This window comes from Ruditapes philippinarum, unplaced genomic scaffold, assembly GCF_026571515.1.
Source record: "Ruditapes philippinarum isolate M1 unplaced genomic scaffold, ASM2657151v2 ctg12910_1_1_1_1, whole genome shotgun sequence".
NCBI classification, from domain to species: domain Eukaryota; kingdom Metazoa; phylum Mollusca; class Bivalvia; order Venerida; family Veneridae; genus Ruditapes; species Ruditapes philippinarum.
In genome coordinates this window covers 1-13,877 of record NW_026855900.1, presented here as the reverse complement: position 1 = coordinate 13,877, position 13,877 = coordinate 1, and the positions used below count along the sequence as shown (strand labels likewise).

At 31.8% G+C, this 13,877-nt stretch overlaps 4 non-coding genes across 4 annotated transcripts; 3 read left to right on the top strand and 1 right to left on the bottom strand.

Moving 5' to 3' along the window:
• Positions 1 to 3,407: 3,407 nt before the first annotated feature.
• Trnak-uuu (transfer RNA lysine (anticodon UUU)) lies at positions 3,408 to 3,480 on the top strand. Its single transcript has one exon. It is a non-coding gene; the product is annotated as a tRNA-Lys (tRNA).
• Positions 3,481 to 11,003: 7,523 nt separating this feature from the next.
• Trnak-uuu (transfer RNA lysine (anticodon UUU)) lies at positions 11,004 to 11,076 on the top strand. Its single transcript has one exon. It is a non-coding gene; the product is annotated as a tRNA-Lys (tRNA).
• A 239-nt stretch (positions 11,077 to 11,315) lies between these two features.
• On the top strand, positions 11,316 to 11,388 carry Trnak-uuu (transfer RNA lysine (anticodon UUU)). Its single transcript has one exon. It is a non-coding gene; the product is annotated as a tRNA-Lys (tRNA).
• A 1,514-nt stretch (positions 11,389 to 12,902) lies between these two features.
• On the bottom strand, positions 12,903 to 12,975 carry Trnak-uuu (transfer RNA lysine (anticodon UUU)). Its single transcript has one exon. It is a non-coding gene; the product is annotated as a tRNA-Lys (tRNA).
• Between the last annotated feature and the right edge of the window lie 902 nt (positions 12,976 to 13,877).

Sequence of the window (13,877 nt, the reverse complement as noted above, 5' to 3'; positions counted from 1 at the left end):
ACCCTGTAACCATGATGGAGACCAACGGACCGAATCGACGAACTGAATCCTATATATCGCCCTCAACTTCTTTTACGGGTGCAGAATAAACATTTGCGCCAATCTATTTCAAACTCCTTTAATGAATGGCTTAGTAACGGACCGGACACGAACCTTTGACGGACAAACAGACAGACGAACAATCCCTTTTTTCTTCGAAAATGCGGGGTACAATAAATAGATAAATTGTTTAAATACAGCACATGTATCTTCGACTAAAACAGTTTTCAATGCCTTTGATATTTAGGTTAGATTTTACGCCGAAACAACACAGTAGAGGTCATGGCAACTTTCGAGCTTTACTGGCGGAGGAAGACCTCAGACAAGCCTCTGTTCATTATTACATAAGACGAGAATTAAGATCAACAAGACAAAGGCAACGTTTACATGGCGCAGAGTCCTGTGGAAACCAAACGGGCATCAGAAAAGAACCACCAATGTTCTGTTAGCTAGATAAATATCTAGCTTCGATCTAAAGTCGAAACCCTTTGGCGGGAATAGTTACAATACAATGGCCTTTAGCAAATAATATATTTTTGTAGTAAAGGTTTGCAGTATTTTCAATGACTTAACTACCTACACTTTATTTAAAGACCACTTATTGATTACCTCCGTCTTTTTACCAACATTGAAATATACTGAACCTTAAAAGAACTTTTGAATCCTGTCAAGGGATAAACTGACCAATTTTGCAAACTGAAGCGGTTTTTCTTAAAAATCACCAGTTGTGTATAATTATGTGGAAAACCCTGACAATTTTGCACGTACTTTATGTAATGATGTAATGTATGTTTGAAACATAAGTAAAATTGATTGTTAGATTATTAGTCGAAATTTGAAAAATGTCCTCAATTGGTCATATATTTTACATGATATTGTAGAGAGAAAAAAAACAATTATAGTTGTAATTGTTTCGCATGACAAAACGTGTTGACTATTTAAACCACCCTTTAATATTTGTGCTAGATATATAGGAGCTAAAATCAATAACAATATAAATAATGCAAAATAAAAGAAACAAAGTAGCAATATTGGCACAAGTTATTTAAAAAGATTATATATACGAATGTATTATTATTTAGCAATATAGCCCGGTTAGCTCAGTCGGTAGAGCATCAGACTTTTAATCTGAGGTTCATGGGTTCGATCCTATGTGGGGCGCAACTTTTTTTCTTTCCTTTTTTAAAATATAGTGGTGCTACTTCTGGTAAAATGTAGATCTTTATGTTATTATTTCGTTAATAATTAAGTGTTTTAACCTTGTTTATCATCGTCGATTACACATGGCCGAAACATTAACATTATATTTTAATCAACCGTTGGTATCCGATAATGATTGTATGTTTAAAAATATGGGACAAATAAAGTAACATTCTAAAATACTAAAATGAAAACAACATTGTGCATCAGCAATGATCAAAATCATCAAAACAACAGGTCTAGGAAAGACTCTCATCCAAAATAGAGCGGGCAAAAAAGTCAGTCGGCAATTTTCGGCATTTTTAAGCAGTTGTGCAATAGACGCATGCAATTTTTATACCACAACGTTTCCACATTTTGTGACAAGTACAATGATGACTCGATATGGAATTCTGGACTCTCAAAATAAAAGAAATAAAATAAAAGAGGAATGTAAGAGAAAATGAGGTCAGATGGAGTATTTACAAAGTTTTATTTTTGAAAAATAAGTCAAATTGATTATAAGATTATCTATTTATAAGTCAAAATTTGAAAAATGTCCTCGAATTATTTACTACGAGAGGTCAAAGCTTTTTAACGTGATATTGTACATTTTGTAGAGAGAAAAAAAAGATTATAGTTGTAATTGTTTCGCATGACAAAACATATAGTCTATTTAAACCACCGATATATAGGAGATAAAATCAATATCTATATATAAAAAAAAAACAAAGTAGCAATATTGAACAAAGTTGTGCAATAATTTTAAAATAGTATATATACGAATACATTTTAAACTGGCAAATATAGCCCGGCTAGCTCAGTCGATAGAGCATCAAACGGTTAAGTGACGTCATCCTAAGAACGCAATTCATTCATAAAAGGCGCGCAGCAATGACACCTTTTAAAGCACGCGATAGGGGGGTGTAAGACAGGATTTTCTAGCACCGGTGTAAACCTGGGACCATCGGAATACCGTTCCGCGGCTCTACCACACATCCGACCGCTTACACATCTTCTCCCCTAAATAGTGAACAGTTCCGAAGGTCCCGGGTTCACGTCCCGGTCAGGCTGCACATTTTTCTCACCATGTGACACTAAAAAATGATACAAATAGAAATTTGGAAAAAAAGTTTGTTTAGGACTTGAACTTGCAACTTCGCGATTGTCTTGTTATCATACTTACCACCAGGACATCCGGCCGTAAGTATCATATAAAGTATCCAGAACTTTACTGTCATCGAACACCAATTAGTAAATCATGATAAATTACGGAAACAGACGAAAACTTCGGAAAATTTATCAGTCTCAGGTCAATATTGCCAAACAATACTTTTTCCAAATTGTAATTGTAAATGTATGCATGTCCGACAATGAAATCTGCATCGATATGACCATTAAAACCTAGCTGTTTTAATTTGTTTAAACGAGGTTGTATTGATGCAAGATATCAAAGTAGGTATAAGCATGTAAAGAAGATAAAAGAAACGATAATAAAGTAATAATGGAAAAAATAGAATAGGAAAATACTACAACGAAGACAACGTGCATCAGCAATGATCGAAACAACAAAGGTCTAAGTACGAATCGAACCCAACATTGAGCGGGAAAAAGACACTCGGCAATTTTCGGCATTTTAACCAGTGCTATAGACGGTGCGATTTATATACCACAATTTTTCAACATTTTTACAACGATGATTTGATATGGAATTTTGGTATCTCAAAATGAATAAATATATAATAAATAAATAGATAAATAAACAAAATAAAATACAACGGAAATACAAGATAAAATAAATAAAAAAGGAATATAAGAGAAAATGAGGTCAGATGGAGTATTTACAAAGCTTTATTTATGAAAAATTAGTAAAATTGATTGTTCGATTATGTATTTATAAGTCAAAATTTGAAATATCTTCTCGAATTATTTATTAAGACAGGTCAATGCTTTTTAACAGGTCAGTGCTTTTTAACATTATATTGTAGAGAAAAAAAAATTATTATAGTTGTGATTGTTTCGCATGACTATATAAGCGACCGTTTAATATTTGTGCTAAATATATAATAGATAAAATCAATACTTATAGAAAATAATGCAAAATAAAAACAATGAAGCAATATTGAACAAATGTTGTGCAATAATTTAAAAATATTATATAAACGAATACATTTTGAATGGAAAATATCGCCCGGCTAGCTCGGTAGGTAGAACATCAGACTTTTAATCTGAGGGTCATGGGTTCGAGTCCCATGCTGGGCGCAACTTTTTTGAGTTAGTCAAGTCATGATAATTTCAACGTTCCCCTCTAAAAGGATGTTGTACATGAATTTCACAGAGTTACAGAGCAATGTAAATTAAACTCTGAGCTATATACAGTCATGGTCCCCCGTTCGGCGGCAATGTCACAGGGTGAGAAAAATGTGCAGACTGACCGGGACTCGAATCTGAGGGTCATGGGTTCGAGTCCCATGTTGGGCGCAACTTTTTTGAGTTAGTCAAGTCATAATAATTTCATTGCCTTTAATGCAGTGGTTCTGTAAAATCGATGCATTTATATCATTCATTAGTTGTTCACATAAAACGCAAAGTAATATTATTGTTTAAAATTTCTTAATGGCAGTTTAAATGTTTGGTTTAAACATATTTTTTATTTAGAATATTTGTACATATGTAAATAACAACATAACAATAATTATAGATTTTGGCCGAAAGCAGAAGCTCATAGAAGCCATTATCTAACAATAACAATCTTCAATGTCTGTGGTGGTTGTAATTAACAAGTTACCAAAAAAAAACACATTTGATAATCATGCAAGATTGAAAAAGAAAAATGAAATGTTAATGGTAAGGACAAAATTTTAGTAAGTTTTGACAAAAATTAAGTAAAAAACTACAGAAAACAACTAAAGAAAAAACACAAAAAGACATTAAACAAAATAAAGATAAGGACAAGAAAAGAATATAATCAGCATAGCAGTAGCAGTCAGACATTATATAAATCGTTTCGTAGAATCAATATAAAGGTATACAGACTTGAAAAGCTCTACATTTTGGTTGTTTGAAAGAGAATTTGAACCATGCAATAGCAGAGTGTGAGTTATGATCAGGGATCTATCCAGTTGTAATGATGTTCCTATAGAGAATATCTCGCATATGTTGATACAAAGGACAGTTTAGAAGAAAAATGACACACTGATTCTGTTGACCACAGGCGCATGTGTTTGATTCGGAAATATTTTTTCGGAAAGATCATCATTTAAGGAACTACAGCAAGTCTTAAGCGAGTATGCAGGATTTGAAGTTTGCGAGGCCCTGTGTTAAAATAATTAGGGGTTTGTGTGGTTTGAAAGAAGTCGCTTGAATTGTTGTAAAGATTCTGATGATTTTGTATTCTGAGGGAGCGTGTTTCCAGGAACGGATGCTAGACGGGATGTAGAGAGTTTTGATAAAAGGATGTTCGACAATAGATAGGAGGAATATCAGAGGATTTCTGAAGGTGTATCTTTCGTTTTTGACGTGTTGGGATTAGAGTATTTAACGTAACATTTCCGACTGTTTAAAAAAAACAGTTTTGTACGACTCGAGTTGGCATAATACCCATCCAGGTCAATAAACGTTTTCAAGAGAACAAAGTTATAGCACTGTGACTATCCTGGCAGCCTCGTCTTGATCAATCTAATCATGTTTCGCTAGCGACAATATCAAAAGTATAGTTCCATACCTATAATGGATGATAATTCAATATAATTTTCTATGTACTGTCGGTGTAAATTTAGCCCTACGAGACAATATGATCTTCGTCAGCTTTGTTTTAATATAATTATAGATGATTTGACAATGAACAATCGTTTGATAGACAACTCCTAAAAGTATGGAGAAACCAGGCTTGGGAAATGACTTGTTTGCGAAAGTAGGGAGATGATGGTTTTTGATAGCTTTCCGAGATATAGTCAAACATATGGCTTGCCGATAAACGAAAACCAGCCATTCTTAAACATTGGTATCTTTGGAAAACAGAGTTATCATTCTGTTATTTCGGGTGTATTAACGATAAGGATAAACTTGTGTCCTTTTGCAAAAAGTCTGATGTTGGCGTCGATATCTATTAACAATGTCGTTTATAAATATAAGGAAAAGCAGTGGACCGAGAATGGATCCTTGAGGAACACCAGCCTTGACGTAAAGAATAGAAGATGATGATCCTTGGACAGTGACTCTTTGCTGCCTATTGAATAAGTAGCTTTGAAACCAAAGAAGTAAATCTCCACGAATTCCAGCAGATGACAATTTTAGTTATGAGTCCTTTCTTGCCATACCCGATCAAAAGCTTTGCTTATATCACAAAATACAATTCTAATTTCCTTTCCATTGATCTATTGCTTCACAGAAAGAATTATAAATTACTGATAGTTGGTTTATAGTTGAGTCGCCTCTTGGCGGAAACCAGAACTGATATTCTGTTAAAATGTTGTTGCTAATTAGATGATTATATACGTGTTTGTAACAGCTTTTTCTAAAACTTTGCTTAGGGAACAGAGAAGTGAAATTGGTCTATAATTACTAATTACATTGGTCTCATTCTTTTTATGAACTGGACATACGTTTGCAACCTTCCATTGAGTAGGAAAAGTACCGATAGACAGAGAATAATTGAAAATATCTGACAAAGGAACAGCTAATTGAGACGATGTTTCTTTTAAAACGCGATTGTTTATTAAATCAGGACCAACTGCTTCCCAAGTGGTAGTGTTCGTAATAATGGTTCGATATCAGATGGTTCAAAGTGAAGTGATGATAGAGTTGAGGAGAAAGATAAATTGTGGAATGGGTTGCCAATCAGGTTCGTCAAGAAATGTTTGTTGAGCGAAGAAACGATTGAAGGCGTCCGCCTTTTCCTCGTTGTCATATAGAATATTTGAGTCATTGAGCAGTGGAGGAATAGATCTTATTTGACTATTAGGGGAGATAAACATTTTAACTGTGGCCCACCATGATTTATTAGATGTTTTATTAGTGAGAGCCTGGTTAATTTGGCTGTATATTCTGATTTAGCATCTCTAATAAGGGAAACTATTTTATTTCTAAGTTGGCGGAATTTCGACCAGTCCGAACGTTCGATTATGGAGCTTAGCTTGTTTGAACAGACGCTTGCGTTTGCGTATAAGTCGTTTAATTTCACCTGATATCCACTGTGGTTCTGTGGGTCTGATGGTGATTAACCTATTAGGAATATATTGGTTACAAAATTTAAATATGGTAGATGTAAATGCAGAGACCCATTGGTCAATATCAGTGTTACGAATGGTCTGCCAATCAAATTGTTCTAAAGAGTATCTCAATGCATTATAATGCTCCTCGGTCGTACAGCCATATTTGACGGGAGTGAGTCTGACATTTTGGTTAGTAATTTAAAAAAGTGCAAAAGTGGGACAATGATAACGAATTTGCTGATCGAAAACTGGTTCACCAACGCCACTAAGTACCAAACTACGTATGTTTTTTAAAAGAATAAGATCTATGACGGATGAAGACGTTTCAGTGAAGTGAGTTGGATCATTGATACATTGAGCAAGCCCCAAATTTGGTTACAAAGGTGTTAAAAGTTTTCGCTTGATGCGGGTATGGCAGGATTGAAGGTTAAAGTCGCCAACAATTGTAATGTTTTTTTGAATACCAGAATTAAGTGCAAGGTCAAAAGATTGTTCAATTTTAAGGTCATATTGGGCATCAGAGTTTGGTGGGCGGTAAGAAGAGTCCAATAAGCATCTTAAGGTTCCGCTTTAGAATAAGTTCAATCCAAATACATTCAATATCTAAGAATTCTAAGGTCATGCCTTCGAACATAAGCTAAATTTTCTTTGACGTATAATATAACACCACCATATTTGTCATGTCCTCTGTCTCTGCGCTCGGGAATATGAAAATTATTTAATAGTAGTGCACTTGGGCTAACCGAGAAATGTAACCATGCTTCGCTAATTCTAATCACGTCAAAAGAATCGAAAACTATTCTGTTGCCCCTGGTCTTGATAAGTGTCAAGTTTTGGGTTAAAAGGACTTCTGAACAATTGTAAGAGCACAATATGAAAACAAATATGTACAAGTGATGCAATTGAAATATTTCGGCCCGACTGCCGGATAACCTCACACGTAAAAGAAAATTTTGACCAACGATAATAAACAAAAGTGAAAACAATTAGCTACCTTTGGAAAATGAAAGATTTCTATAAAATGCCCTAAGACTTTACAGAATGATGTTTAGTATCCCTTCAATGATGGAACGACTAAGGCTGTAACTGAAATATTGACTAAAGACAGCAAATATACAGGATTATAAGAAGCACCAAATTGTGAGGAGTAAAAAGTGAACGCAAAATCTGATTCTACTAACAGCTGTTCGTTCCAGTAAAACAAAAGTCACTCCATTATGTAATTGAATGAAAGGAGAAATAATAATAATTGATAAGTTGTAATCAAGAAAATATTACAAATATGCAAGATTTCTCTATGAATGTCATGACTGCTACAGTGATCTTCAAGGATAGTGAAGAAAAAAAGAAAAATATATATAATAATTTTAACATTTTATACATGTATGTGAAATATATAATTAAGCAAATTATCGAATTAAACAGTGTTCATTATGACTTGTAAACTACATTATAATGATGTGTGTGCAGTAAGATTGAACTTCCTATATTAAGAAGAATAAAAAAAAGAGAAGGGAAAATATAATGATTAAATCCATTTGCATAATAGGCAAAAAACACAAAGTAAGTGAATAAACCGCATTAATATCATCCGAAGAAGTCCATAATTTGTCAGTAGTACATTTGTATATACGCAAAATGACCTATAAGCACATAAATATTTACACATTAATTATACTTACAATCATAGTTAATGTACGTTCAAAATAATGCAGGTATATATCGGCTACCAAGGTAAAAATACAAATGTATTAATTATACAAGAATATAAACAGAAATAGCATACATTGTACTATGGAAAACAAAAGTATTTTCAGTTAAAATATCACGCGTGCCTACTAAACTTAAAACTTGTAGCAAGTAAAACTTATTAACCAGATATAAAAATCAGTAAAATAATACATTTTCTGAAAGCTTATGCATTGTCTTGATGCTGCAGGTAAATATATTTTACAGTTCCCATTTAAATAAATGTTGTATCATTTTTTTTAAAGAGAACAACTTAATATTTTTGTTACAAAACTTATTCATATGACAAAAAACTGGCTCAGTGGGTATGTTCTGCCATGTTTTTCTAATTGAAAGCATAGAAAGTTACCAATATTTTAACATGCAGCCATAGATGAAAGATTTACCTTTCAAATGGTATATAAATATTAAAAGGATCATATATACACCCATTAAGTTTTATTTGCTACAAAATGCCTAATTTTACACTTTTTTTTATAGGCATGAGTGATATTTCAATGGAGTATATAGGAGCTGCTTATCTCTGTTATCTATGTCTCTGGTTTATACAATTTAACTTAGGCGAGTGCCAATTCTGATAAACTTAATGACTATTCTTTATTGAACTATTAAATATCGATCAATTATATACTATGCACTTTAATTATTATAAAAAGAGAGATTGAAATATTACTTATAATATACATTATTTATAGCTTTCGATTCAACATGTCACTAAACCATGAAAACCACACCGGGGCAAGATTCTACTATCTGAAGCCGCGGTAAGTACTGATGATAGAGATATCAACAATATCTTATTTAATTTGATAAGATTTAATATCACCTATCTATAATATTATTATATTTTAAAAAGAGCAGCCGAGACCTTGTAATGATAATGTATCAGGTATAAATGATTGTACAGATAATAATAATAAAATTGTCTACTAAGATAATAGTCAATCTACTGTGTTTGGAATTTTTAACAGACATATGTCATAAAAAAAAATAAAACCCCCCCCGCGAAAGAGCAAAAAGATCATGAACATATATTAAACAGTCCGATAACACTTGAGAAACCGAAAAACAAACGTGATATGTGATCAGTCAAATCATAAGTACCGTTATGATTCAATACAAACTACTAACACTAAAGTATTACAGTAGATCACAGATGTTATAGACCGTAAATCGTATGAAATAAGGTTATATAATTCATATTATATAACAATGTAGCACATATAACATTCTTCACATTTCTCAATATTACTACATGCAATAAAACAACAACAACGACTGTATCATGTTCTAATCACTGAATGTAGATTGTATGACAAATAACAGTTATTAAAGTAGCATATCAATGAGTATTTTAGTATACATGAATGTTGTCTTAATGGACTCTCATAATATGAGTTACATTATTAACTGCCAGAAGTTCCCGAGGTTATAACCACTTCTGCATATGTTTATTTTATTACCCTCATCCCATCCCACTCACTCACCCTCCCTCCCTCCTTTTAAGATATTCGGATGTTGTAGAAAATATGTTAACATAAATAAATTTTCTTACTTTTATGTTAACATAAATAACTTTTCTTACTTTTATTAATCAGTAAATAGTTCTTCAAATTGTAACGTCAAATAAAAAAGAGAAAAATGCATTAAATAAACCATTTAAACAGAAAATTCAAATTTTTATTCTTTTTTTTTTCATAAATACAGGATTTATTTTCATTGAGTGGTTTGCTAAGAAATACTCATAAGTGGCGGTTGTGAAATGTGATATTTTTCATACCACAATATAAAAATATATCTGTATTTATAGGAAAAAACTTGAATCTACTGTTTATTTGATACATTTTCTCCTGTTTGACAGTACAATTTGAAATACTTCACCTTAAATTTAATATTAATGTTTTTTTTGTATATAAGTTATCTATAAATATTGAGCATTTTGTATCAAATGAAATAACAACAAACTTGCAATTATATTAAATAAAATTGAGCAATATCTCTTAAATGTTATAAAATTATAAAAAAAGCTTGAATTTATGTTCCACTGAAGTGGGACATATTTTCCGTATTTTCACTGGTGTTTTGCCGGACTACTTTCTTCAAAATTCAGTTTGTTAATTTATAGATATTGTTTTGATAAGAAACTATGAGTAATTTGTTTCTGTTAAAACGCAGAATTCATGAAATTAATCGATGGAGAAATAACTTTCTATGTTATATTCATTAAAAAAACTTGTAAAATAATTTGTAATCATTAAAAGAGTATTATATTTATATTATAATTTGTTTATTATATACTAATAATAAAACATAATACTAATAATAAATGTTGAGAATGAGTGATGACATAAAATCTGAATTTGATTTTCCGTTTTTTCATTGTAAAAACTTATTTTTTCACTGAAGTGAAAAATATTTGCTGTATTTTCACTTGTGCCTTGTCTTCTTAATCCAGTCATTTCACAATATTTCATGCATTATGCGTTTTAACAGAACAAAAGTGCTCAGATTTTCATTTTAAAACAAAACCAATAAATTATTAAAATATCCGTTCAAAATATTTGTATGTAATTTATCTATAAGTCGAACACGATAATGTTTTCTTTATTCGGTGGTACCATTATAAGAAAATGGGTTGTGCAAGTTATTTAATTATTACATTTGTATGTTTGTTTGTTTGACTGTTTTTAAATTGCGATGGAATAGAATAAAAGTTGGTTTAGACACATAAACGTTAACCGGAGTACCGTGGTGGTTAGAAAAATGTAAAGTTGTGTGCAATGTTAGAAAAATGATATCAATGAATGAATTCTGTTAGATATAGCCCGGCTAGCTCAGTCGGTAGAGCATCAGACTTTTAATCTGAGGGTCATGGGTTCGAGTCCCATGTTGGGCGTAACCTTTTTATTTTCCGTTTTTTCCTCTTAATTTGATCATATTTATAATAATGTCATTACCTCAAATATGGTGGTTCTATTTACTTGTTTGATTTTACCAAAGTTTCCGTTCAACATTTTTATTAGGAGAAAAACTCACGCAAAAAGATAATGTGATTGCAATAACAGACAAAGTTGTGCAATACCTTTTATTAGTTACATACATTTGTATATGAATGCATTAATGTATGTATGCATCGCCCGGCTAGCTCAGTCGGTAGAGCATCAGACTTTTAATCTGAGGGTCATGGGTTCGAGTCCCATGTTGGGCGAATTTTTTTTTAAGTTAGTCAAAGTCATGATTATTCCGTTGGTTCAGTAAAATTGCTCTCATCTTTAAAACAAGTTCACATAAAAGTTAAGTAAAAGTATTGTTTAGATATTAAAAACTTTTACATGGTTATTTAACAATACATCATACACAATATTTATTTCATGAATTCTGCGTTGTTACAGAAACAAATTGCTCATTTTTTCATATCAAAACAAAATCTATAAATTAATGAATATATCACCTTTAACACCAAGAGAAATAATAACAGACTCGCAATATTGAATAAAGTTGTGCAATATCTCCTAAATTATAAAACATTTACATGCATGCAAGGATTAGGAGATTGATACACGGCAGAGTAGGGCCGGAAGGTGATAATCGGCCCGCAAAATGAATAATGGCCCGAGTTCTTTCGTTGAAATTCTTGTCTACACTTCTACCGTTCTGTACAGAGATGTTTACTGTTTGTGTGTTCAAAGCAGTAGAATCTAGAAGCAAGTTTTATTTTTATTTTTTCGGAATGAATTTGTCGTATTATTTCTTCAAATTTCAATAGTAACAAAAATGTGTTTGTACGAAATACGCTTAAGCTCTCATAATAAAATAAAGCGATTCGTGCTGTTAGCCTACTTTCACTTTTACAGTTAACTGTTTGATGACGTAAAATATGACGTCATTGTTTCAGTATGTGCACGTGCACATGTTCCGCGGGCTGATAACTAGTTCTCGGCCCCGGGCCGCAAACTCATAATAGGTCACGTGACACTCATAATCAGTTGAAATCATAGGCAATTTTGTTACTATATTTAGTAACAAGTGTATTAATGTGTTATACGTAGCCCGGCTAGCTCAGTCGGTAGAGCATCAGACTTTTAATCTGAGTTCGAGTCCCACGTCGGGCGCAACTTTTTTATTTGATTCCTTTTGTAAGTTTATCATTTATTTTAATTGGTACCACAATTTAAGGACATCTTCAATTATATGAAGAAAAGTTTACATGTAATGGGAAAATATATTTAAATCTCTGACCACCATTTTTTTTTTCAAATCTAACATAAATGTTTTCACACCGCACGATGATGGACAAACCGTTTATAAGGTATTTAAGTGTGACCATAATTTTAGACTGCAAATAATACTGTTGAAAAGTATCTCTTAATAATGCATAGGTCGATATGAACATTCTGAATAAAGTGCAAAGAATAGTATTTTCCCAAAGCATAGATTAAACAAAAGATATTTTAAGAATATCACCAGCTATATATACATATAGATCTATGTTTAACATAATTTACATGTGTAGTACGACGCAGCCACTTTAATACCACTTTAAATTTGGTATAACTACCGGTGCTTGGGAACGTGGACGGTTAATTGCATTTTCCCTACCGTTCATTACGTTTCATGTTAACTTTTATTAACGAATGATTTATATTGCAAGTAATTTTACAAAACCACCGCATTTCGGACAACAAAATTATTATATCTTAAATTTACTTTTTAAAAAAGTTGCGCCTAACATGGGACTCGAACCCATGACCCCCAGATTAAAAGTCTGATCCTCTACCGACTGAGCTAGCCGGGCTACGTCATTCTCGCTTTATTTTATGTATTCCATGCTCTTTGTAAAGATAATACACAATTTTGTAAGACTGTATCCAATTAAAAGTGTTTCATTTTGCTTGTTTTAAACATGGGAAGTTTTAGAAATTATTTTTTCTATATTTTTTTTTGTAGGATGAAACATAAATACCTTAAAAATTGATTATCTTATTGATTATCTTATTAATTATCTTATTGATTATTTTCAAATGTCATGCTAAAAGAAATACAGTTTATTAGAAGGGAGACAACCCTGGCATGTCATAATGACATATTTATACTTGTTTTCTCCCTTTAATAGAAAGGTTATGGTGTGTGTTTTTTTTTTAAATTTTGTTTCGAGAAAGTTCAATTTTAATAAAAAAATATAAAAAAAAAATGTTTTGAGATGCTTGTATAAAAGTAGTACTTTATTATTTTCTCTTCACCATGGTTTTTGAGGAACAAATGCCTGCAAGTTAAAATAAAATATGATGCAATGGTAGTGTTTTCCATGTAATTGTTAATCATATACTATTTTCAATTGACTTGAATATTTAATGTACATGTAATTGAATACAGCCATAGAAAAAATTCTGCAAACCCTTATTATAATTTGCCTTTGTAAAACGTGTTCAATGTAAGATTGAGTTGTTTTATTGTTCTTTCTGCTAATAAAGCCCGTATGTAAATATAAAACATAATTTGGTTTGAAATAAAATGTCAATGTTATCGTACATCCCAGATGTTATTTGAAAAGATAGGCTTTTATCAAATATATACAAATATCAAATCAAGGTAAAGTTACTTAAAAACCGATTGAGGAAGCGTTGTTTGGTTTTAATGGAACGTGTATATTCATCGATATTTTGCAGATAATAAAGAAAATAGGTAAACAGGAACAAA